This window comes from Lepidochelys kempii, chromosome 11 (assembly GCF_965140265.1).
Source record: "Lepidochelys kempii isolate rLepKem1 chromosome 11, rLepKem1.hap2, whole genome shotgun sequence".
NCBI lineage: Eukaryota > Metazoa > Chordata > Testudines > Cheloniidae > Lepidochelys > Lepidochelys kempii.
The window spans coordinates 19,310,866-19,336,541 of NC_133266.1; the positions used below are offsets into that span (position 1 = coordinate 19,310,866).

The 25,676-nt window shown below is 42.7% G+C and overlaps 1 protein-coding gene across 1 annotated transcript in view; it reads left to right on the forward strand.

Annotated features, from left to right (window-relative positions):
• Nucleotides 1–2,273: 2,273 nt before the first annotated feature.
• The window catches only part of THSD7B (thrombospondin type 1 domain containing 7B), a 517,186-nt gene continuing 493,783 nt past the window's right edge, over nt 2,274–25,676 (forward strand). Inside the window, exon 1 of the mRNA XM_073305365.1 lies at nt 2,274–2,365. The gene's annotated coding sequence lies outside the window, so the exon portion shown is untranslated. The remainder of the gene's footprint in view (nt 2,366–25,676) is intronic.

A 25,676-nucleotide genomic window follows, 5' to 3' on the forward strand; every position in this document is an offset into this window, starting at 1 on the left:
GAAGATGTCTCATAGGAAGAAGGCTTAGGAGGTTTCTTCTCTTGGTGCAGCTGCTCCTAATGAGGAGTGCAAGAGAAGCTGCTCCCTGTTGGAGTGAAGATATAATCAGACCTCTTCAAAGGTACTGCCTCAGCTATACCAAGGGGTGCAAAGACAGTGCCTCTATTCCTTGGGTAAAAAGGAGGTCATTTACCACTGAGCCCTTTCCCACTCTATCAAAACAGTTCCCGCACTCCCCCAAGCGTCAATATAAAATATCTACTTAAATATGGGCCAGATTCTGTTCTGACAGAGTACACTGTCATTTTCCTTAACTTTTTCACCATTGTTCTAGCACTGGTAATAACAGTGCCTGCGTGCTAGGTAGAACTGCCATTGTGATGTCTATGCCTCCCCACAATTAAAATGGTGACTGGAAGTGCAGGCTCCCACATCCCATGTCATTTCAGATCACTTGGCCCTTTGTAATTCAGTCCTACTCACCTGCCTAACAACTGACTTGCACACTTTGTTTAATCTCAAAATTAAAACTAATGAGCACTGGGATGGCTATTTTCTTCTTCTTCTTCAACGCTTAGCCGAATGGTTGGCTGTAGTGATCATTCACCATTTGGTCTGTTCCTGTGCGACCGCAAGGGCTTGACAGCCTGAGAGTCCAACACTGGAACAGACTTGATGAACCCATGTAATAGGGGGTCTGCCTCTGGGCCACCTCCACCCCTCAATGTTCGCTGGAACGTCTTGTCACGAGAACGCCACATGTCCAAAAAGCGTAAGATGCCATCTGTGGACAACGGCCCTGGGAGCCTGTAGACCGGAGTGACCGTAAACATCTGCATTACTAATGAAGTCATTTCACTTAATGCCCAATATATGACGTTGGCATTGTGTGTGGAAAGGCTCCAGCTTTGCCCAGTCTGAGCAGCATAGTGTCCAGGTTTCACAGGTGTACAACAGTATGGAGAGGTTACAGCTTGAATAGATCCTGAACTTGGTTGTTATGCTGAGATGATGCTGACTCCCCCCTCCCTGTGACAGACCTGTACCTCATCGTGGTGGAGGGCTGTAACATCTGAAGTAGAGGATTGCTTGTTTGAGCTATGCCATCAGCAATGAAGGCTTGTCCAAAATATCACCTTGGGCATTATGTGAGGTGGACAGGTCCAACAAGAACCGTGAAATCATAGCCAACACAGGCGGTGAAGATGCAGGGCAGCACCTAGCTACCTGAGGTGAAGGAAGTCACTGTGAGAGACTCAAGGTCTCGGGCCGCATAGCGTGAAGCCAGTACTGGTAGACCTGGAAAAGGTGCGTGTTACTGCATCTCCATCTCATCCCAGTGGGACGAGATAGTCTGTGGGACAATCATTCACTCTTGCTTTTACCATCATGGCTATTTTGCAAAGAGTGTGGAAAGCCTCTTTATTTATTTATTTATTTATTTATTTTTAGTTACAAATTACTGACAGCATTTCGGTGCTTTGGTGCAAACGACTGGCTTTGGCCAAAATCTTTTCTAAATGCTAGTCCCACTTGCAGTGTAGTGGGGATCCTTTTCCTTGGTTTTTATGCCACTTCTAAGAGAAGCCTTTACTTGTTCTAAATTCAAAGTTCTTTCTTAAGTGTTGCTGCCCCTAGATAAAAGGTGCAACTTGCTCTTCCCCTGTGTGCATCCTGCACTGGGCACCCGGGTGCTCCAGGGGCGGGTGACAGGCAGACTTGCTGCTGCTCTGGAGGAGCAGAGGGAGTGGAGAACCAGCCAGTGGAAATGAGAGACCCTCTTGCCTCCAACTTTGCCCTCTGTGAGGTCTGAGCCTTCTGTCTTCCATCATTCTCCCCCACCTCTGCTGGGGAGGGGGGGGGGATTAGGTCTGAACCCTCTAGCCTCCCCCCCTTCCTGGCCAGGGAAAGAGTCTGGGCTCTCTGGCCCCCACCTCTGTGCAGGGGCTGGGGATATTTGAGACTTTCTCGCCCCTGGAGCTGCCCAGCGCGCGGCAGGTGTAGCGCATCCAGCAGGCACCTGAGGTCGGAGAATGGGGGCGAAGGATGCTCCCCCCCCCCCGCAACAGGACAAGCCCAGGCTGCCGCGAGGAGCTGCTGTAATGCTCGGGAGAGGGCGGGGAGGAGGAGGCTGGGGCTGGCTCCCCCGCTTGCCTCGGGGAGTCACCTAGCAGCCAATGAGGCTGCCGCGCCGTACAGCAGGTGGCGTTCGAAAGCGCTTGTTCCGCCTCCAGCGCCGAACCCCTCTCGGCTGCTGCCTGCCCGCGCGCTGGGATGGGTGGCCCGCTGCGAAACCACCATCTTTCCTGCGCTCGGGGAAGCGCGCTGCTGCTCCCAGCCCCCGTGGCAGACTGAGGCAAGGCTGGTAAGTGCCCGTCCCTGAGCAGGGAGCAGCAGCGGCCTCGGCTCCTGCGCTTGCCGCCTGCGCTCCTCGGGGAGCCAGCCTCCCCGTGCTGACTTTGCAGCTCCTAAGAGGACGCTGATCCGGGAGCAGGCAGATTTGGGAGGCCAGTGTAAACGGTCACCTTAAACCTTGTCAGTGATTTCGGGACCTAGGCGGCAGCTGCTCGCAGGAGGGTTGAATCTCTCACACAACTGACTTTTCCTCCCCCCCCAGCTGGTTATTTTCTGAAAAAAACCTCCACAAACTCTGATCTGATTTCAGCCTCACCATGTTCTCAGATTGTTATGGAAACCTTTGAAGCCCAACAAACCCTGTTCCGCACTGTAAACTTGAGACGGAATGGAGCCGCTAGGGCGAGGAGCGCGTCAACCTGTTAAAAAACGAGAGTTGATTTCTTCTCGGTAGGGTTGTTAATCTGCATTGCGATTCCCCCAAAGTCTGTGCATGCCTTAAAACAAGGAAGAAATTCGCGGGGTTCTGTAATCCGCTAGACTATAACATGGTTAAACTGGTTTTATAGTAGGATCCTGTAGTCTAATTGACGGTCTTGTTTGACTAATATCAACTACTTGGAATCGGAGTTGAAACGCTTGCTGTGAAAGTGCCGCTTCTGTGGCATTAAACAAACGTTGCAACAGTGTTTAAACGAAGCAGATTAAAGCTGCGATTAAAATGTATATACTTCGTTGAAGAAATATCTACGTCTCCTAGCAGAACTCTCTGCAGTAAATGTCCTGATTTTAAATACCCTGCGATCCTGTGTAAAACTGGGATTTAGCTACATCTGTGAAAGCAAAACAGCGGATTTTTTTTTTGCTGTCTAGTTTCTGCACTGTCTTCAGTACTTTTTTCTTCTTCTTCCTTCAAAGAGCTTTGGGATGGTATCAGTTGCTTTTCATTTCTTTTGAAATACACTTTCTGTAAAAATGGTGGGAAATAGTTCATTGCTGCACTGGTCAACTGTAAACACCGGTTCTTGCATCACCAAAGCTAAAAGCATCTTTTGATTGGAAAAGTGAGGGATACTATCATGCAGTTCGTGAATGTACATAGCATCTGTCCTGCTGCAGGCGATGAACTGTCTCTGGAGGAGCTCAAGTAGTATTTTTCAGAATTATACAGGTAGTCTCTGCAGTGTTTAAATATCCTGAATATGTTGTATTAAATAATCATAGTACAGGATATGATAAAACATGTCCCCATTTTTTGAGGTTTTCTTTGTTCAAGCAATAGCTGAATGTCAAAATGATAAATTTATCTTTCAGGAAGAGTGTCAGGGATGGTACAGGTTTGTTGGGTAACTAGAAGGCAGCTAATCTTCAGAGATATCCCTTTGTGTCCCCTGGTATATGGCTGTAATAGCTGTTTTAAAACTGTCTTTAAAAGATCCAAAAGTGCTATTAAATATGAAATTAATCAGGGCAAAATATAATTACATTTTTACCTGCATGTGGAAAAAATGGGTTTGAGGAGATACATTGTAAACTCAGCACTTGTTTAAAGGCTTTTAAAAGTAGCATAGCTTGTACTCAGTTGTCATTTTTGGTTTACATGCACCTCATCTCCTATGTCCAGTGCTCGATGGCTACATAACTTCTGAAGTTGTACTTTGAATGTTAATAATGCAGCACATCTGTTTTGTCTTTTTTCTACATTAACACTTCAGTTAGTGATTGAAACAATGGACTTTTATATGTGCCTTATTTCCTTAACCACTGGGTTCTCAGGTTTTGACTTAGCCATCTTCATATTTCAATTTACTCCATGTCTTACTACTCAGCAAAGGTCAAACCATGTAGAAACCTGTTCTATATCTGTGTTAGAGACAATAAAGAATGATGTCCCGCAATAAACCTGTAATGATGAGCTAACCATTTGTGGAGGGTGTTTTAAAAGGATGTATGGCCATAAGGAGTACTTGTTGTCCATCGTCTCCAGTTGTCGCACATGATTTAAACCTTTATTGACATGAAACTAGCATTTTCAATATTTCATTTTTCTAATAAACAGAAAAACATTATGCATCTTAAATAATGAGATTTTTAATTTTATATTTCTTGGTAGTAAATTGTCTTTGAAGTTTGTGAAAGAAGCTGTGCAGAAGATGGAAGACAACTATTCATATTTTTATATCTGCTATGAGCAATAAAGAAGTGTGGTGAGGGGTAGAAGTGGGGGCGGAGGAGAATTTATAAATCATGAGAGCTAGTACAGTGCATCTGATATACGTGAATTTCAATCAGCGTATTTGAGAAGGGACCTGGTAATATTTTTTGCGGTTTGCACAGGCTGTGCTTTTACAGGTGTCTGATGCTTCCACAAGTTAAGCGCTGAGGGAATAAAATCTTTTCAGAAGTTTGAACAGAATGGGCAAACTTTTTAATGTTTGAAAGCACTAAAATGCTGTGTAAGTAATACCTCAAAGATGAGAAAGGTAACCTTATAATAACATTTATGAGGATCTTCAGAAATTATAATGCTTCTGAGATAGATACAGTACAATGAACTTTTAAAAATTAGAGCTTTCAGACATGTATACTCTTTAACAAGTAGATAAGCAATAAAGGGGTATTTTGATGCTTGAAAGAAACTTCTCATAATGAGATAAAAATGTACAATTAATGCTAATTTACAGTACTAATTAATGGTAAAGAATTACACTCTTAGCTACATTATTAGTGATTATTTGCATTTGATTATCACCCAAAAGCCCTAATCATCATCAGGCCTCCATTGGCTACATGTAGGTGGTGTACAGCATTCACATTATATAACAGATACTGAAGAAAATATTTTCCAGTGGGGTACATGCCAAAAGAATGGAATTTTATACTTCTTAATGTTGCACTACTAGTCTAAATACAGCGGTATCTCTTTGTTTGGGGCTCTTAAAAGAATTGGGCCCTGATCCTGAAAAAGTGTCTGTGTGTACATTTGTCCGTGAGTTTAATCCTGCGCGCTGTGGGTAGTCTCATTCATTTCAATGGGACCCATCAAAGAGCATTAATTAAACATGTGCACGAGTCTTTGCAGGATCAGGCACTTAGTAATTATGTGATCATTTAAAGTTCTTAAAATTCAAAAGCAGAGGGATTCTGTACCCACATATTACCTTTTAAAAGCGCTAATGTGGGCTTTCAATTAGCCTAGTGTTTAATATTTTAACTTGTGTGAATATTAATATGAGGAGCCTGATCCTTCTCTAAGTCAATGGTAGTTTTGACATTTACTTCAATGGGGTTGAGGAACGTGTATGATTACCTGATTATTGTTTACAAGTAAGTAGCTCTTCCTACTAAAGACTATCTAAAAAGTCTTTCCTCACAATCTGACCAGAGATCTGTTTGTTTGTTTTTTTACTATGTTTCTGTGAGGAATAGCTATCTAATTTATCTAATCTATCTATATTAATAATTTGTAATTTGTAATTTGGTCGGATTTTATTATGTGATTTTAAAAAAACTTTTTGTAATCCTCCGAAGATACTAAAATACAATAAACCTCATATTTAAGGGTTAAACCTATATATTTTGGTTTAACATGATCTTCTTTCAGTGATCATGTTTCAATAGGTTGTAAATGGAAGACCAGACAGATGGTAGCTGCTGAGCTCCATATGTATGCACTAGGGGAAAGAGGTGATTTGTGCTCTGGGGTCATGTTACCTCCTACTTCATTACTTCTGGATCAGTAACAACATTCAGGAAAACTCTCTACTTGTTGTGGTGGCTGCTTTTTAAGTTGTGTCTCTGATGCTCAGGGAGTCTGAATTGAGGAATGGGATGTTTCTTCTTCAAGCTTTCTTAACTTCTTTGTATACACATGTATTGTTGACAAGTGCTCAAGAAACAGGACTTTTATAATACTGTATTGCTTGAAATTGGCAAACTTGTCTCAAAGTTTGAGTTTGCACGAGTTTAGTAGTTACTTAGGCCTAGTCCATACTAGAAAAGTTTCACCATGGGTAGGGGCTGTGACTTTTTACTGATATCATGATACTAGTATAATTCTTAGGCCAGGTCTATACTACACACTTATTTTGGTACAACTAGGTCGCCCTGAGTGACATAGTTATACCAACTTTAACCCCACTCTCCGCTGCCCCATGTAGATAGGGTGACCAGATGTCCTGATTTTATAGGGACAGTCCTGATTTTTGGGTCTTTTTCTCATATAGGCTCCTATTATCCCCCACCCCCATCCCGATTTTTCACATTTGCTGTCTGGTCACCCTACGTGTAGACAGCGCTATGTCGGCGGGAGAACTTCTCCCACTGACATAGCTACCACCTGTCACAGAAGTGAAGTTATTAAGCGGATGGGAGAGCTTGCTCCCATTGGCTTTGAGCATCTTCACCAGAAGCACTACAGTGGCGCAGCTGCACCAATGCAAGTTTGTAGTGTAGACCTGCTCCTAGTGTAGATATAGTTATACTGGTATAGCTTATTTTGCTTCCTGAACCAAAATCAACTATGTCAGTATAAGCACTTTTATCCCAGTATAATTGCATTCACACTTGGGGATGGGATGGGGGGTGGCATGGGTGGCTGCTTTAACTATCTTAGTATAACTAAAGCAGCAAAACTTTCTAGTTTAAGGGTATGTCTATGCTACTAGTGTAGTATAGACATTTACTACAGTGACAGAAAGGGTTTTTCTATTACTGTAGTAAATCTACCCCCTTGAGAGGTGGTATCTAGGTTAATGGAATAATTCTTCTGTTGACCTAGCTGTGCCTACAATGGGAGTTACGTTGACCTAGTTATATTGCACAGGGCATGACATTTTTCACTGCCGTGAGCGATGTAGCTAGGTTGACCAAAGTTTTTAGGTGTAGACCACACCTAAACAAGCCCGTAGTGTGGAAGCTATAGTGAGAGAAAAGAGGGGTGTAGTCTGTGGTTTTTTTTAAAACCAAAAATTCAAGAGTCTGGGAATCCTCATGCTCACAGCATAAACTAATTGGGGGAGGGTAGGAAGAAACTTCCATGCAGGCAGGTTAATTCATAACTCCCTATTCAGGGTTTCTTGCCCCGTCTGGTGAAGTATTTGGTATATGTCAATATCAGAGACAGGATACTGCACAAGATGGGCCACTGGCCTGATCCACTATGGCAATTCCTCTGTTCCTGTGTGTGTACAGAAATGTATGTAAGATGCCCTTGACCAAGGTACTGGAAATGAGGAAAAAGAGATATGACAGTATGAGGCTGTAAACAAATATAGAAACACAATTATGGTACAAAGAACATGAAAGCTATTAAAACTCAAGTGCATACAGCTTGACTAGGAAGTGTAGTATGAAAAGAAGAGTAGGGGAAGGCAAGTAAAGGAGCAATGATCATGCAGAGATAAACAGTTTCCAAATAATGAACATTTTACATTATTTAAATGTAGTAATGGGGGTGGGGGGGGGAATGATAGAAGGAGACCTAAACAGAAAATGTGAAAAGGACTTCAAAAAAAGAAATAGTCTGAAAACAGTGAATATTGGGTAATATTAAAATGAATGAGATGATCTGGATTCTAAAGCAGAGTAGCAATAGTCTACTTCCATTCTGGCTTGGAATGAATAACTTTTTTTTTTGTTAATGGGCAAGTAAAATATCATCACCAGTACAGCAGCATAATGGTAACGGTGAGTACGTAGGTTTTATCCATGGGCTGGCTCATTTTCTGATCAGTTCAACCTTTCAGAATAAAGAAACATCAACTCACATAATAGCTGTAGAAATTAACTGTAATTTTGGCAGTTTCTGATCTATATTTCTTCAACAACAGGCAATAACACAAACAGCTGTATTTCCGTACTGTATAAGGGAAGCACACAGTCTTCTGTATGCTTCTGTTTTGTCAGATCATGGTGGGCAGAAGAAGCCCTGATGTAATCCCAGAAAACATGGCCAGTGGATAATCTCTACCTAGGAGTACTTTAGGGTCTCTGCTTGGGCATTTGATAACTTGAGTGTTCTTTGTTTTGGCTGTGGTACTCAGAACTGGTTTCCTAGCCATTTTCTTTTTACCAGAAATAGCAGAGACCAGAATAGGATCTGAGATTTACATTATGTGAGAGAAATAATTCCTGGGCATAGACGTGCTGGAACAATTTGTATAGTGGGGTTGCTGAGAACCATTGAACCAAGCTGTTAACCCTGTATCTGATGGAAACCATTTCAAGCCAGGGGATGCGGCAGCACCATCAGCACCCCTGGTTCCAGCACCTATACCTGGGCATAACACAGGATCTCTAAGATACTGTGACAACTAAAGGCTTGAGCAGTTCGGTACAGGTATAAACAGTAAACATAACTTATCCTTACTTATCATATCTTGTGTCACTGTTGCAACAAATTCCAGTGCATCTACTAATACTAAAAGGATATGTACTGCAACAATTTGCAGTTTATGTGGCAGCATTTTGTAGTGCATGACTTACTTTCAGTGAAACATAGCTTATATTTTTTGGGCGGTGAGGGGGAGGGAGAGGGCAGGTTGCCTGACATACTACCTAGACTGTGGCACACCTCATTCTAAATAAAAACAAACAGCAACAAAAACCCAGGCCTAGATTCCTTGCTCTCACTTTTTTTATATTGGTAATTGCCACTCGGTTGTGTGCTATGTCATAAAATATGCTGAAACAGATACAGAAAAAAGAATATTTCTAACCTATTTACCTGTTCAACGTGTATTCAGTTACACTATGATTATTTATAACATGACTGTTGCCCACAACATGGACTGCCTGTCTGTCTGTCAGATATGGTGAATAGTCATTAATTTATGAAATTAAAGCTCGACCTCTTTCTCTCTAATGGGCTGAAACCAGGGGTCACCCAATGAAATTAATGGTCAGCAGGTTTAAAACAAAACAAAAGGAAGTACTTCTTCACACAACACACAGTGGACCTCATTGCCAGGGGATGTTGTGAAGGCCAAACTATAACTGGATTAAAAAAAGAATTAGATATATTCAAGGAGGAAGGTCCATCAATGTCTCTTAGACCAGATGGTCAGGGATGTAACCCCGTGCTCTGGGTGTCCGTAAACTTCTGACTGACAGATGCTGGGACAGGATGACAGGGGATGGATTGCATGATGATTGCCCTGTTCATTCCTTTTGAAGCACCTGGCATTGGCCACTGTCGGAAAACTGGTTTCAGAGTAACAGCCATGTTAGTCTGTATTTGCAAAAAGAAAAGGAGTACTTGTGGCACCTTAGAGACTAACCAATTTATTTGAGCATAAGCTTTCGTGAGCTACAGCTCACTTCATCGGATGCATACTGTGGAAAATACAGAAGATGTTTTTATACACACAGACCATGAAAAAATGGGTGTTTATCACTACAAAAGTTTTTCTCTCCCCCCACCCCACTCCCCTGCTGGTAATAGCTTATCTAAAGTGATCACTCTCCTTACAATGTGTATGATAATCAAGGTGGGCCATTTCCAGCACAAATCCAGGTTTTCTGCCCCTCCCCGCCCCCCCCCCCCCCGGATTTGTGCTGGAAATGGCCCACCTTGATTATCATACACATTGTAAGGAGAGTGATCACTTTAGATAAGCTATTACCAGCAGGGGAGTGGGGTGGGGGGAGAGAAAAACTTTTGTAGTGATAAACACCCATTTTTTCATTGTCTGTGTGTATAAAAACATCTTCTGTATTTTCCACTGAATGCATCCGATGAAGTGAGCTGTAGCTCACGAAAGCTTATGCTCAAATAAATTGGTTAGTCTCTAAGGTGCCACAAGTACTCCTTTTCCTTTTTGTCGGAAGACCACTGGTCTGACCCAGTGTGGCCATTCTTATGAAACCAAAACCCAATTTCCAAGCACTTCTGAATTTCAACATACCTGATTTATATTTTCTTGGAGAATAAATTTATCCAGGAATCTAAGTGCAATATATTCTATATTTTCTGGAATAATACAGACAAGCCTACTCAGAGGCATTCAAGAAGCAGTACTTCTAGGGTTAAACCTTTGGGACTGGGTAGAGGAATAAGTACAACTTCCCAGAATGATAAATATCTGAATTTGGCTTAAACTTTATCAGCCCAAGTTACTTTATTGGGCAAATTCAGACATGCTATACAATCTGCAGTCACATGGCCCCATGATTCTGAGGGAGGAGTTTGCAAACTCTATATACATGTATTGTTTTGTGTGTGTATATGTGAAAATGGATTGTCATTCTAAGATGTTGTTTGTTCAGTGATGTTTTTTCCTGCTTCCTTAAACTTGTCTGTGTTACTTTTCTAAGTATGTTGCACTTACACTCCTGATATGTTGTTTTCAAACAGAATCATATAAAACTTGCATTAAAACTTCTCAATTTTTGATCACACTGTGTCCCAATTTCACTATCTTGAGCACAGGTATATTTAACTGTATCCGTTTGGAGAAAAGGTTTAGTGCAGAAATTACTGTAGGCTCTTCAAATACTTAAATTATTTGACTTTTTGGTGCTAAGCAATTTGTACTTTCAGATCCAGTTGAGCCCTAAGTATTTGGACAGTGTACTGAAACGATCAAGCAAAAAAGTGTAATTGGACAATGGTTGCTCCATGGTCTAATCTGGCTGAAGACTAAACAAATGTAGAGAGGCTTTAAAATGTCTACAGGTACCAGTAAGATAAATATGTGGTTCATAGAAAAGAAAACAGCTTATGTATTTAAAATAGCAGAAAATTACTTATGCTAAGGGAGGTGTAGAAAGACTATTAAAATTTGGTATGTGAATAAAAAGAGAGATGCATGAGTGAGAAATGGAAAGATGGTGGTAACTCAGAACTAAGAAGAGAAATGACAAGAAAGAGTTCTGGTGAATGAAAACAGGAAAGAGAGGAGGCAAACAAGGAAGCTGATAACAAAAAACTGGGACTGTAAATGTGTTCAGAAAGATCACTGGATTGAAACCATGGAATGACAAAGATGGAAGAAAAGGCAAGAAAAAAGACATGATATAGCTCTGGTTTTAGTTATCTGCAACAGAGAGAAAAAAGATTGGGGGTGGGGTGGGGAGAGCAGCTTATGCCACTCAGATCATGACATGAGTCAAAGCTAGAAAGGAGAGGAAGAGAAACTTTAAAGAGCAAACAAACGATGGAGAGAGAAACGGCTCAACAGAAAGTATAAGAAACAAACAAATACCCACCCAGTTTTATGCACTATACCACTGATGTGCTAAATACATCAGGCTAAATCTTTCTGATGCATCTACCTATACCAGGTCTAATTTTGGCAAGAAATGTGGAAAAACAAAACAACTCATAACAAACTAAAGAGGATCCCTTAAATACATCCATGATCAACCTGATGGCCTCTTCCCCAAGTGACACTACTCCAGCAGAGATCGGAGGAGCTTTCCACCAGGGTGATGTTCTTGAAAGATTCTCAATTCTGGAACTTTCTTTCACCCGGGTCCAAAACAGCCTGAATTTGTTAGCTTCCAGGCATGTTGCAAAGGTCATCCTTTTTGTCTCAGATGTTGAGGGTGAAAGAAGATTGATGAGCTGAGGTGATAGGGTTTGATTATTGTTTGGGAGGGAGGTGGGGGATCTGATCAATGTGGTTAAGCCGAATGAGTTTGTTTGTTTGGATATCTGGCGCCTCTAGAAGTCGGAATATTAATTACTTTCATTTTTATATTCAAAAATCAAAAGGAAGATGCTTGTATTTGGGAGTTTGTCTGAAGATGATGTGCATTTTGTTTAATTAAAACTGCCTCAAACACCAAGATAGAATTTTTTTAAAATTTAAATTAGAACGAATAAATTTGAAATAGGGCAGTACTAGACAGTGTCAATTCTGAGATGTAGGAAGAGAGGGGAACTGGAAGAGGGCAGGCAGGTGCTAGAAATACAGGAGAACCCAAGAGGTTTAGGTAAGTTGTGGCTGTGCATCTAAAATTCTTTTGGGCGTACCCAAGCTGAACTTCTTAGCCCTATTGCCTCACTAATAATGATAGTAATAATCTTCCCCTGTAAAGGAGCATAAGGGAGTGCAGTAAGGGATGTAAGGCCCTGTTTATAAAGCTGCTAAAAGTGCTTTGGAAGGTATTTGCCGGAATAGCTTTAGATGCTGGTGCAGCTAGATAGAATTGTTCAGTAAGGTTGGCTCTGTTTCAAAAGGTCTGGATGTCGAGTCAAGCCCTGAAGAGATGAATTTAAGAGAGTATTTTGCAAATCAAGATTTGAAAATGAAGATACAACTATTTTTCCAACCAAAATGATGACCGCATCTGCATGGTTAGAATTGATACGATCTGTCTTTTATGGGGATTTGCATACCTGCTGTTCTCTGCTACACTTGCAAAAGTAAAATCAGAATAATCCTGCTGGGACCAATAGCTTAGGGTCAGAAACGTTCAATAACAACTTTAATTCTTCCCTCTAAAGGAAAAAGGATCAAAACATTAAAGGACTCAATTAAGTGTAACAGAGAAAGTAATATTAATGACCAGTAAAACAATAACAGAAAAATTGACCTAACGGCCATATCTGAAATGCTTCACTTGCCAAATTGTCTATTACTTTCTACACTAAACAAGGTAAGCATGTTAATCACTTGTTTTGTGTTGTGAATCAGATACCTTAAGTACTATGGCTGTGCCCAAGAACACCTCCTTTAGCCTTGTCCTGTGTTCTAACACCATCTGCCTACCGAATCATACCTTGGATTGATGGATGATCATGCTTTTGCTGTGATATTTTCTAGGGTTTGGATCTTGCATGTTCACACGTCAGCCACTGCCCTGGGCCATCCCTCTGCATTTTAAATAGTATCTGAAGAGCACATTATTTCCCCCCCCAGAAGCATTCAGTTTTAATCAAATTACCCTATACTAGAACCCATCTGTGACAATCAGGGTTCAGACACCCCAAGGGGAGAACAGAAGGTTTAAACCCCCAAAATGAGCAGTTGAATAAGCTGATTGCATACTATGTTATTGTACTATAAAAGTATATTAGGTGACATCTTTTGTGAAAGCTTGTAATAGTCTGCACTTGATGGTCATTATTATATATGTATACAGACTGCAGTTATAAATTTATGTATTTATGCATATAGAAAATTGTGTTAATAATCTATAATAGAACTTCAACTAGAACTTCACAGCAAGAAGGGGCCCCTGCTTAGCCAAGTGTTTACAGAAAACCAGCTCCAAGTAACCATCCATAGTCCGGACCAGTAAAAGCCAATGATGGGAAGTTTGAGACATCCTGGCTATCAAGCCAAGAGGGAATTTCCCCCACTCTGAATAACCATAAGTTACATGCCAGGAAAGGGCAGGGGGAAAGGAAAAAGTGTTTTTAAAAAGGAGGCTTGAAACTGAGGTTTTCATCCAGAAACCAAGGGACAGCCTCTATTCAGGAAGATGTCCATGAACACAGGAAAATTGTTCAAAGGCAAAAGGTAACTTATATTAGACAAGGGATTTTATCTAATATGAAAGTGTAAAGCCTGAGGTTGTCTTTGTTTGCTTTCTGTGTAACTTGTATATGTTTGTGTCATAAATATAAAGGGAAGGGTAAACCCCTTTGAAATCCCTCCTGGCCAGGGGAAAGCTCCTCTCACCTGTAAAGGGTTAAGAAGCTAAAGGTAACCTCGCTGGCACCTGACCAAAATGACCAATGAGGAGACAAGATACTTTCAAAAGCTGGGAGGAGGGAGAGAAACAAAGGGTCTGGGTCTGTCTGTAGTCGTCTTGGCCAGGGACAGAACAGGAATGGAGTCTTAGAACTTTTAGTAAGTAATCTAGCTAGGTATGTGTTAGATTATGATTTCTTTAAATGGCTGAGAAAAGAATTGTGCTGAATAGAATAACTATTTCTGTCTGTGTATCTTTTTTGTAACTTAAGGTTTTGCCTAGAGGGGTTCTCTATGTTTCTGAATCTAATTACCCTGTAAGATATCTACCATCCTGATTTTACAGGGGGGATTTCTTTATTTCTATTTACTTCTATTTTTTATTAAAAGTCTTCTTGTAAAACACTGAATGCTTTTTCATTGTTCTCAGATCCAAGGGTTTGGGTCTGTGGTCACCTATGCAAATTGGTGAGGCTTTTTATCCAACATTTCCCAGGAAAGGGGGGGTGCAAGTGTTGGGAGGATTGTTCATTGTTCTTAAGATCCAAGGGTCTGGGTCTGTAGTCACCTAGGCAAATTGGTGAGGCTTTTTACCAAACCTTGTCCAGGAAGTGGGGTGCAAGGTTTTGGGAAATATTTTGGGGGGAAGGACGCGTCCAAACAGCTCTTCCCCAGTAACCAGTATTAGTTTGGTGGTGGTAGCGGCCAGTCCAAGGATAACGGGCGTAATATTTTGTACCTTGGGGAAGTTTTGACCTAAGCTGGTAAAGATAAGCTTAGGAGGTTTTTCATGCAGGTCCCCACATCTGTACCCTAGAGTTCAGAGTGGGGGAGGAACCGTGACAGTTTGCCTTCCCTTACTATTTCATTTTTGAATCTGTGGTTTTCCTATAGAATAAACTTTGGTTTATTTTTATCCCAAGCAGGTCTCTGATGTGCAAACTGCATGGAGTGTGTGCGCTAAAATGAGCTGATAACTGGAGAGCTGTTTTCACACATTTGGGGGTGACAAACCAGAGGGGAATGGTTTGAGTGTCTGGCCCTTAAGAACTCAAGGAGGACAGTGCTGGGGACATTTAGGACTGGAAGGACTGTTGATGTCACATTGCAAGGAGTAACTAGTTTCTACTTTGTTGCTGAGTTCCCGTTACTTTAGATTATACTGAGAAATGAAAAAATACACATGCTTATTGAGCTAATGATACATATGCTGTCCCCAGTTGATGGTGGCATTTATGGGGCTAATATTATAAGAAATGTGAATTTTTTTTCAGAACTACAGATATAAAACTGCATCTGATGCATTCAGATGAAGTGAGCTGTAGCTCACGAAAGCTTATGCTCAAATAAATTGGTTAGTCTCTAAGGTGCCACAAGTCCTCCTTTTCTTTTTGCGAATACAGACCAACACAGCTGCTACTCTGAAACCAGATATAAAACTACAGTTCCATAGAATTACTGTAAACCTGACTCTGCGATCTTTGCTCACACAAAGTAGTCAGTAGGACTGTTTGCATGAGTAAGTGAATGAGCAATGGTTGCAGAACTGGCCTGGAAGGTTTAGCAGATAGTCATGGGTGGTGGATATCATAGGCTGGAGGAGGCTGTGACTCTCAAAACAGCCAGGCCTGGCCCCTCCGTTGCTCCGCCCCTAGCCCCCCTCCTGCCAGTTCCCCTCTGCATCGTGGCCCCGGCTAGGGCTGGTGCTAGGGCCACACTGCCCTCCTGGTGCTCTGGGGCTGGGAGGGCTGGGGCTGTGCCACCTGCCCTCCTGGCACACTGGGGTTGCACCGCTTGCCCTCCCGGTGCTCCGGGGCTGGGGGCAATAACCTGGGGTGGAGGCCGGCAGCCACGGGGGCGGGGCCCTCTGGGCTCCAGCAGGGGGTGTGGAAGGGGTGTGGTCTTCGGCAGAAGGGGCGGGGTTGGGGCTAGCCTTCCCACAGCTGGTGGTTCATGCACTGCCCATGCAGATATTAGGACTCTGTGAACTAAAGGTACTTTGCTTTAATGCCCTTGTTGCAGAAAAGACTTATAAGCTGAGCGTGTACTAACTCCCATAGTTAAGATTGCTCAAGAGTTTTCATTCTAAAGGCAATTTGTGAATGTTTATAACGTTGCCAGACTTTTACCTTTTCTCATGCCAGGAGATTTTTTTTCTTTTTTTTTAATTTAAGCAAAAAATGAGTTGGCCGACTGTGGTAGTGAAGTGAGTGGAGAAAATATGCACTTCTGCAATCATGGGTATTTACTGAAACTCTTTTAAAATTGCTTTAGTTCCTCAATAGCACATGGCAGAAACGTGAAATTTGGCTCTCGTGTCTCAGATTTTCCTTTCATTGGTCTGGTGAAAATAATTTTGATTTGGCTAAGTTATAAATGTTCAGAAAAATGAACTTCTCCGATATGTGCAGCTTTTTGTAAAATTAATGATTTACGATTGTTCCACCAGTAATGCGTATGTGAGCTGATGGAAATATCTCTGAACGTACTGTGGGCATTCCGTTTACATGGACAATTTTATTTGTAATGTGTAGGTGATTGTGGAGTGTGATTTTGGGAGGGTGTGAATGGAACAAGACAGGTTTGGGAAAGAGCCCTGTATCATTCTGTATGATATATAATGCTGTGTATAGAATAGGTTCTTGCCCCATTATATACTATGTCAGGGTGGCCACCCTGTGGCTCCGGAGCCACATGTGGCTCTTCAGAAGTTAATATGTGGCTCCTTGTATAGGCACCGACTCTAGGGGTGGAGCTACAGGAGCCAACTTTCCAATGTGCTGGGGGGATGCTCACTGCTCAACCCCTGGCTCTGCCCCAGGCCCTGCCCCCACTCCACCCCTTCCTGCCCCCTCCCTGGAGCCTGCTGTGACCTTGCTCCGCCCCACTTCTCCCCAGAGCCTCCTGCACACCACAAAACAGCTGATAGGGAGGTGTGGGGAGAGAAGGGGAGGCACTAATTGGCGGGGCTGCCAGTGGGTGGGATGCGCTGGGAGCAGGGGTGAGGGCGGAGCTGATGGGGGGCTGCTGATGTATTACTGTGGCTCTTTGGCAATGTACATTGGTAAATTCTGGCTCCTTCTCAGGCTCAGGTTGGCCACCCCTGTACTATGTGGACAGGACAATGTCTTCTTTTATTTCTGCCAGGCAAATAATTGCATATGATAGAATTTCTTTCTTTTTTCATTTTTGTAAAAAAAAAAAAAAGAATCTTAGGAAATTCCATAACAAAATTACATGAAGAGAATGCTACATGTGTAAAGCAAAGCACTCAGGTCAGAAAACACCTGAGTTGAGGTTGCCCAGTTAATCCTGTCTCTGGTCTTTGCACATATGTCTTAATTATATGGCATACTGTTCTCCCCTGCCACAAGATCCCTGCCCAATCAGTGTGATGGTTAGATGTGAGTGAGAAGGTTTGTGTGGCCAATACGGCTGACCTCTGGAGTGCCTTGTTGCGAGGTTTGAATGATATGAGTGTCTGAGGCATGGGGTTATACACTAAATGAGGAAGATGAAAACGTATATGCAAAGAAAAGCACTTCAAAGTCAGGAAATGCCAAAATTAAGGCAGCTCATGCAATCTTATTTCTGCCCCTTTGTGCCTATGCACTACAATAGTGTCTTTAATTATATGATCATATACTGGTCTTCCGCAGGCTACTCATTCAGGCTCTAATCCAGAAAAGCACTTAAGCATGCACACAAGTTTAAGTATGGGAGTAGTCTCATTGAAGCGAATGGAACTATTTGTGTGATTTTTAAAGTTAAGCACATGCTTGTTCGGCTAGCTCAAGGCCTTTATGTTTAGGGCAGACAGGCCTTTGTGTAATACAGCTATTCAATACTTAATGTTTGTTGTGTAGATTTTATATTGATTTTTGTATTTTAAAAAATTCTACAGTTACATATTGTAGAAAACGTGAGCATTTACATTTTAAATTAAATTTTCAATGGGCCCAGCTGCCCATTCAGTTTCAGGGGGTGTGGACTGATACAGAGGCAGGGAAGGTATATAGGTTTGTGTCCCAAACTGGACTGAATGGAGGTGCTTATCTTGGCTTAGCGATCTATGAACAGGAATGAGTCAGGTGGCTTAGGAGCCAAAGTAGTTTATTGCAGGAGTGAGTTAGGTGCCTGCCTCACTCCACACAAAATGGCTGCCACCAGAGAAGAAGGTGAAAGTGGGGCCCATTTTATAACTCTTAGCCCAGGGTTAAAGCATTCACCTGGGATGTGGGACACCCAGGTTCAATTCCCCTTTCTGCTGGAGGGGGAGAAAGGATTTGAATAGGGGTCTCCTGCTTCTCAGAAGCGTCATTCTCATTCCCTCTGGCCCAATGGCTGTCCACTGTGGATAAAGACTTAATCACCCAGAGTGGGGGGTGGGAGAGAGAGAGATTGAAAGGGGGGATGACTCTGTAGCCCAGTGGTTAGGGCATTTACAAGGGAGGTGGGAGACCCAGTGTCCAGTCCTCCTTTTCCAATTGCTCTTTCATTATTTAAATCTACAGTGGAACAGCTTCAGCAGGAGAGATTGAAAGGACCCTATATCTCATAGTTCAGTGGTTAGAACAATTTCCTGACACGTGGGAGACCCCTGTTCAAATTCCTTCCCCACCCAACACCAGGGGGAATTGAACCTGGGTCTCCCACAGCCCAGGCAAGTGCTCTAATCTTTGGGCTAAAAGTTATAAGGGATGGCAGCATCAGGACCACCTCCTCCTCCAGTCAGAGTTTGAATGGGACCTGATCACGTAGATAGTCTGTGAGCACACCTACTAGTTGGGTCTGCATGTGATATAGGTATTTGTCTGCCTGCCTGCCTTCCCCTGATCCAGGGATCACTCTGGGATTTATAAAAAGAAAAGGAGTACTAGTGGCACCTTAGAGACTAACCAATTTATTTGAGCATAAGCTTTCGTGAGCTACAGCTTACAGCTACAGCTCACGAAAGCTTATGCTCAAATAAATTGGTTAGTCTCTAATGTGCCACTAGTACTCCTTTTCTTTTTGCGAATACAGACTAAGACGGCTGCTACTCTGAAATCTGGGATTTATATGGTAGATAGGCTTCCAGACAGCTGGAGTGAGACAGCAGTGTGCATGACCGGAGGCGCTAGGGGAACTTTTATCTTTCAAACTTAGGTGACAAGTGAGTTGAAGCCCCTTCAGGGTTTGGTGGGAGTTTTGTGGATCTCAGTGGAGCCTAAAATTGGGATTGATGCACCTAAACATGAGATTTATGTGGCTAAATCTGGGCTTAGGTTCCTAACTACCTTTATTCCCCTTGTAACAAAACTCTGTGACCTGTCTGTTTTTTTCTACTTTTCAGAAAAGTTACAGAAGCATAAATGTCAAATTTCTTTAAAGTCTGAGCATGTCTTTTTAGATTTTAAGTTTAGCTTAAAATTTAAGGACTAAAGTCTGCCTTCTCATTATACTTAATTAGTGTTCTTGGCATTAGTTTTCTCAAGGTACCTTCTAGTATAAAACTCTAAAGGGTAGAATTTTTTGTATTCTCATCAACAGGTAAATGATTAATGGTATCTATGCTGCCTTCTGGATCACCTTGTGAGAGGTCTCCTTCATCAATCTGTCAAGGGGATTGTATGGCAGTTTGCACCCTAATTAGGGTCCCCAGCTGGGGATGTGCTGTTTAACAGATTACTTGTAGCTGAAGTGTAGTCATCACAGATGTAGTTAACCATATAGGTGTTTGACACTGTGTTGCAGTAATGAGATTTTCTTTTTCAGAAAAAAATCAGGTTAATATAAACAGTACAAAAGACAGCAAATGTTTAGTTGAAATTAAGCCTGTAATTTAAAGGCTTAATAACAACAATACTGTTTTTCCAATCTTTCACCTTATTTCCTTTCTTTTCTTGTGCTTTTATAGGCAAGACAATATGGCCATCCAGAAATTATTTTACCATAAAACATCAAGGTATTCTCTAGGGCAAAACAAAAGTAATCAGAAAGGTGCTTTTACAGATGATTGGTTTTAGCTATGAGCAGTCTACCCAGACTTGAGCACCTTCTTTTCACTGGGTGAGTCGTTCTCATTGACCTGGTTATCAGCTCTGTGGCATTGCAGGGTCATTAGGAAAGCAGTGCAGATTCCATGTAGAGTTTGGAGAACTTAATTGTTCACTTAAATTAAAACAACTTTCCCACCCAAACAAATCTGGATCTACTGATAAAGGCTAACTTGTTTAAGGAATAGTGTAATGTATGGCAGCAGGCTCTGAACTCAGCATCCTGTCTGATACAAAAGCCAGGTACTCATGGTATTTAGTGGGGTTGGGAAGGGGAGGGCTGGGCAAGGCAAGGCAAGGATTTTGCAGGTGGATTGGATTCTGCACTGCCCTTGCATATAGGGTGTGTTGTAGCAATCAATATGGCCAAACCTGAGGAGGTAATAAGAACATAGGCTGGCATGCAGTGCTTTTTTTTTTTTTTTTTTTTTACATTTTAGCTTCTGGGTTTTTCTTGTTCCTTGTCTTTAATTTTAGTTTGTTTTAATTTGTTTTATTTCTAGCATTTGTTTCCAAATAAACTTTGGGAGTTGTGCATTGAATGGTGAGCAGAGTCAAGATCTGCCATGTGGCTCTCAGAGGAGAATTTTGCCCCAAATTTGCAGCCAGGTGTAGCTGTGTTTACACAGGGATTTTTGGTCTCTTTAATGTCCTGAAAGCATTCCTAGTGCTGCTGTGCAGAGCTTAACATTTCCTGCACTACTGCTAGTAATGCTCTGGTGTGAGAGAACCAGAAATCTTCAGGATGATGTCTCTTGGGAATGAAGATCTGAAATCTTCCAGGTGATCCTAATTCATTTGTGGATTTATAATTTAACATTTGTCGTCTTCTAGAACTTAGAGGCCAACCTGACTGGGGCCTCATTGTGCTAGATGCTGTAAGTTGTATTGGTATCTCTGCTAGACTTTGAGGATTCTCCACTCTTCTCCTCCTCCCACTTCCCCTTCAGAAAATGAGGCTAGAAATCCTATTATGGATTTAAATCCCAGTCATCCAGTATCTGCAAGTATGTATAGGGGGCTGGAGACTGCGTAGGCAGAAGGGCTCCCAGGAAAAAGGCTGTAGGGAGGGACATCCCGCATGGACTGGCTCCACCCCAAACCACAGAGTGCTTAAAATCATTTGGGGCTAAACTATGGAAAAATTAGGCCCTAAGAATTGTGGAGGTGGATGTTTTCGGGGTGGACTGTTAGTGTCTGTCTGTCTCCTGGATGGCTGATTGGGGGGGGAGGGATAGCTCAGTGGTTTGAGCATTGGCCTGCTAAACCCAGGGTTGTGAGTTCAATCCTTGAGGGGGCCGTTTAGGGATCTGGAGCAAAAATTGGGGATTGGTCCTGCTTCAAGCAGGGGGTTGGACTAGATGACCTCCTGAGGTCCCTTCCAACCCTAACCTTCTATGAATCTATGAATCTATGATGTAATGTGAAGTGGTGCTGCATCTCATTGTTTTCTCTTAAAATTAGATTTAAAAGACTTTAAAAGTTACTCAGTGGAGAAGCAGTAAAATATTGCAGAACTATACTTGAAATCTGTGGGTCAGGCTTCTGGGGGGGTAAGGGCCTTCTGGATGAGTTCCCTCTACACCTCTGGGCATATCCAACCCTGATTACTAGCTATAACCAGTAGACACATATGAAAAAAGGGAGATGTGTGACAAAGGCTTCATCTCCTTGCCTTTGGAACCAGAGGAAGCCCCTCCCCATGTTTTCAACTCTGTGGATTCTCAAATAATGGCTGTGTGGAGATGTATATCTGTCTGTTGGGCTTCCTTCCCCCTGAAAAGTAGAAGAATTGAGCCTGTCAGCATTATATTATACAGAAACCCTCATCCTCTGGGTGAGTGTTTAGAATGGGCTGTCCCATGACTCTGACCCTACCTGTTGCCAACACGATCACTTGAAACTCCTGTTTTCCAGTCTCTTGTTTTCCTTTTGCCCATGGAGGGAAGATTAGGTCCTTATTTACTGTTCAGAAGTGATCCTGAATGTCTTGAGTCCTTGCTTTTTCCCCTAGAATTAAATGTTAGACTTTCCTCTTATTTTTTCTTGTTAAAGTGCACTTCTGATGTTACCTTCATATCTATTTCTCTCTCAGATGTAGTAGCAACATACTTCGATTTTATGTGACCATTCATCACACTTCTGTCTGCAGAAAGAATTCAGAGGAAATGATGTCAGACCAAACATCCAGCTAGCGTCTGATGTCAGACCAAACGTCCGCTAGCCCACTATCTAGTCTTCCGACAGTGGCCAATGCCTGGTGCCCCAGAGGGAATGAACAGAACAGGCAATCAGAAAATCACAGCCTTAGCTTCAAAACTATGTGCTTGTTTATGAAAAGTATCTGTAGATTGCTTCGCAGGTGGTGTCAGAGAGAAGACTTTAGATTCTTTGACCATGGGATGGTTTTCCAAGAAGGATGAGTGCTAGGCAGAGACGGGCTCCCCCTAATGAAGAGAGGGAAGAGCATCTTCGCAAGCAGGCTGGCTACCCTAGTGAGGAGGGCTTTAAACTAGGTTCACCGGGGGAAGGAGACCAAAGCCCTGAGGTAAGTGGGGACGTGGGATACCGGGAGGAAGCACAAGCAGGAGAGCGCGAAAGGGGAGGGTTCCTGCCTCATACTAAGAGAGCAGGACAAACAGCAAGTTATCTCAAGTGCCTATAAGCAAAGGCAAGAAGCCTGGGAAACAAGCAGGGAGAACTGGAAGTCCTGGCACAGTCAAGCAATTATGATGTGATTGGAATAACAGAGACTTGGTGGGATAACTCGCATGTCATGGATGGATATAAACTGTTCAGGAAGGACAGGCAGGGCAGAAAGGTGGGGGAATTGCATTGTATGTAAGAGAGCAGTATGACTGCTCAGAGCTCTGGTATGAAACTGCAGAAAAACCTGAGTGTCTCTGGATTAAGTTTAGAAGCGTGAGCAACAAGGGTGATGTCGTGGTGAGGAATCCACCACGACAATCCAGGAAGTTTTTGGAAAGGGTAGGGGATTGTTTTTGGAAACAATCCAGGAAGTTTTTGGAAAGGGTAGGGGACCAATTCCCTGTGCACGTGCTGGAGGAATCAACTAGGGGCAGAGCTCTTCTTCAGTTCTGCTGCTCACAAACCGGGAACAATTTGTAGGGGAAGCAAAAGTGGATGGGAACCTGGGAAGCAGTGACCATGAGATGGTCGAGTTCAGGATCCTGACACAAGGAAGAAAGGAGAGCAGCAGAATACGGACCCTGGACTTCAGAAAAGCAGACTTTGACAACCTCAGGGAACCGATAGGCAGGATCCCCTGGGAGAATAACCTGAGGGGAAAAGGAGTCCAGGAGAGCTGGCTGTATTTTAAAGAATCCTTATTGAGGTTACAGGGACAAACCATCCCGATGTGTAGAAAGAATAGTAAATATGGCAGGCGACCAGCTTGGCTTAACAGTGAAATCCTTGCTGATCTTAAACACAAAAAAGAAGCTAACAAGAAGTGGAAGATTGGACAAATGACCAGGGAAGAGTATAAAAATATTGCCCGGGCATGCAGGAGTGAAATCAGGAAGGCCAAATCACACCTGGAGGTGCAGCTAGCAAGAGATGTTAAGAGTAACAAGAAGGGTTTCTTCAGGTATGTTAGAAACAAGAAGAAAGTCAAGGAAAGTGTGGGCCCCTTACTGAATGAGGGAGGCACCCTAGTGACAGAGGATGTGGAAAAAGCTAAGGTACTCAATGCTTTTTTTTGCCTCTGTCTTCACGAACAAGGTCAGCTCCCAGAGTGCTGCACTGGGCAGCACAGCATGGGGAGGAGGTGACCAGCCCTCTGTGGAGAAAGAAGTGGTTCGGGACTATTTAGAAAAGCTGGACGTGCACAAGTCCATGGGGCTGGATGAGCTGCATCCAAGAGTGCTAAAGGAGTTGGCGGCTGTGAATGCAGAGCCATTGGCCATTATCTTTGAAAACTCATGGCGATCGGGGGAGGTCCCGGACGACTGGAAAAAGGCTAATGTAGTGCCCATCTTTAAAAAAGGGAAGAAGGAGGATCCTGGGAACTACACTCCAGTCAGCCTCACCTCAGTCCCTGGAAAAATCATGGAGCAGGTCCTCAAGGAATCAATTCTGAAGCACTTAGAGGAGAGGAAAGTGATCAGGAACAGTCAGCATGGATTCACCAAGGGCAAGTCATGCCTGACTAATCTAATTGCCTTCTATGACGAGATAACTGGCTCTGTGGATGAGGGGAAAGCAGTGGCTGTGTTGTTCCTTGACTTTAGCAAAGCTTTTGACACGGTCTCCCACAGTATTCTTGCCAGCAAGTTAAAGAAGTATGGGCTGGATGGACTATAAGGTTGACAGAAAACTGGCTAGATCGTCGGGCTCAATGGGTAGCGATCAATGGCTCCATGTCTAGTTGGCAGCCGGTATCAAGTGGAGTGCCCCAAGGGTCGGTCCTGGGGCCGGTTTTGTTCAATATCTTCATTAATGATCTGGAGGATGCTGTGGATTGTACCCTCAGCAAGTTTGCAGATGACACTAAACTGGGAGGAGAGAAGAATGAGGGCGGATTTGATAGCTGCTTTCAACTACCTGAAAGGGAGTTCCAAAGAGGATGGATCTAGACTCAGTGGTAGCAGATGACAGAATGAGGAGTAATGGTCTCAAGTTGCAGTGGGGGAGGTTTAGGTTGGATATTAGGAAAAACTTTTTCACTAGGAGGGTGGTGAAACACTGGAATGCATTACCTCGGGAGGTGGTGGAATCTCCTTCTTTTGAAGTTTTTAAGGTCAGGCTTGACAAAGTCCTGGCTGGGATGATTTAGTTGGGGATTGGTCCTGCTTTGAGCAGGGGGTTGGACTAAATGACCTCCTGAGGTCCCTTCCAACCCTGATATTCTATGATTCTATGATTCTATTGAAAAACAGCTTAATCTTCAGATTCTGATTTTGTCCAAGTGTTCTAATCTGGAGTTTCAGCTTTAGCACATTATACGTTATTACCTTCTCACTGGTCAGTCACTGATTGGTTCGATTGCTCGAAATTCTAAGGCACTCTTTCCTTGTTAAAGCTAAGTTAATGTGGTTGAAGTGGATTGAGCACAGAGCTAGACATTTATGAATTCTAGACTCAGGTCTGCTATTAACGTGCTGTGTGGCCTTGGGCAAATCACTTGGGCTTAATTTCAAGAGTTCACTAATTTTAGGTGTCTTCATTTTACGTGCCCAACCTGAGACCCCAAAGGGCCAAAGTTTCAGAGGTCATGACCACCTTCCACTTCAGTGGAACCTGCATGTGGTCAGAGCCTCTAAAAAACCAGGCCTAATGAGAGGTATTTCAAATTGGGTATCCAGAAATGGAGGTAAACAAAATTGACTCTTTAAAAACAAGTAGATTAATTGTTTGGGTTGGTTTCTCCATTTGAAAATTGTGGATACTAGTACTTACTGTACCTACTTTCCCGAAAAGGGTGTTGTCTGAGAAATGTTCACAAAGCCTTTTGAAAAGATCTAAAATTCATGTATAATAAAATGTCACTTTAAAAGTGTAGAAAGTGTAAATTTTTAGCCAAATCCTAAATCAAGGAAGTAATAAAATCCCATCATGCCATTATTTCCAAAATGGCGGCTGCAGACTGCCTAGAAGAGTCATTCTGAAAATTATT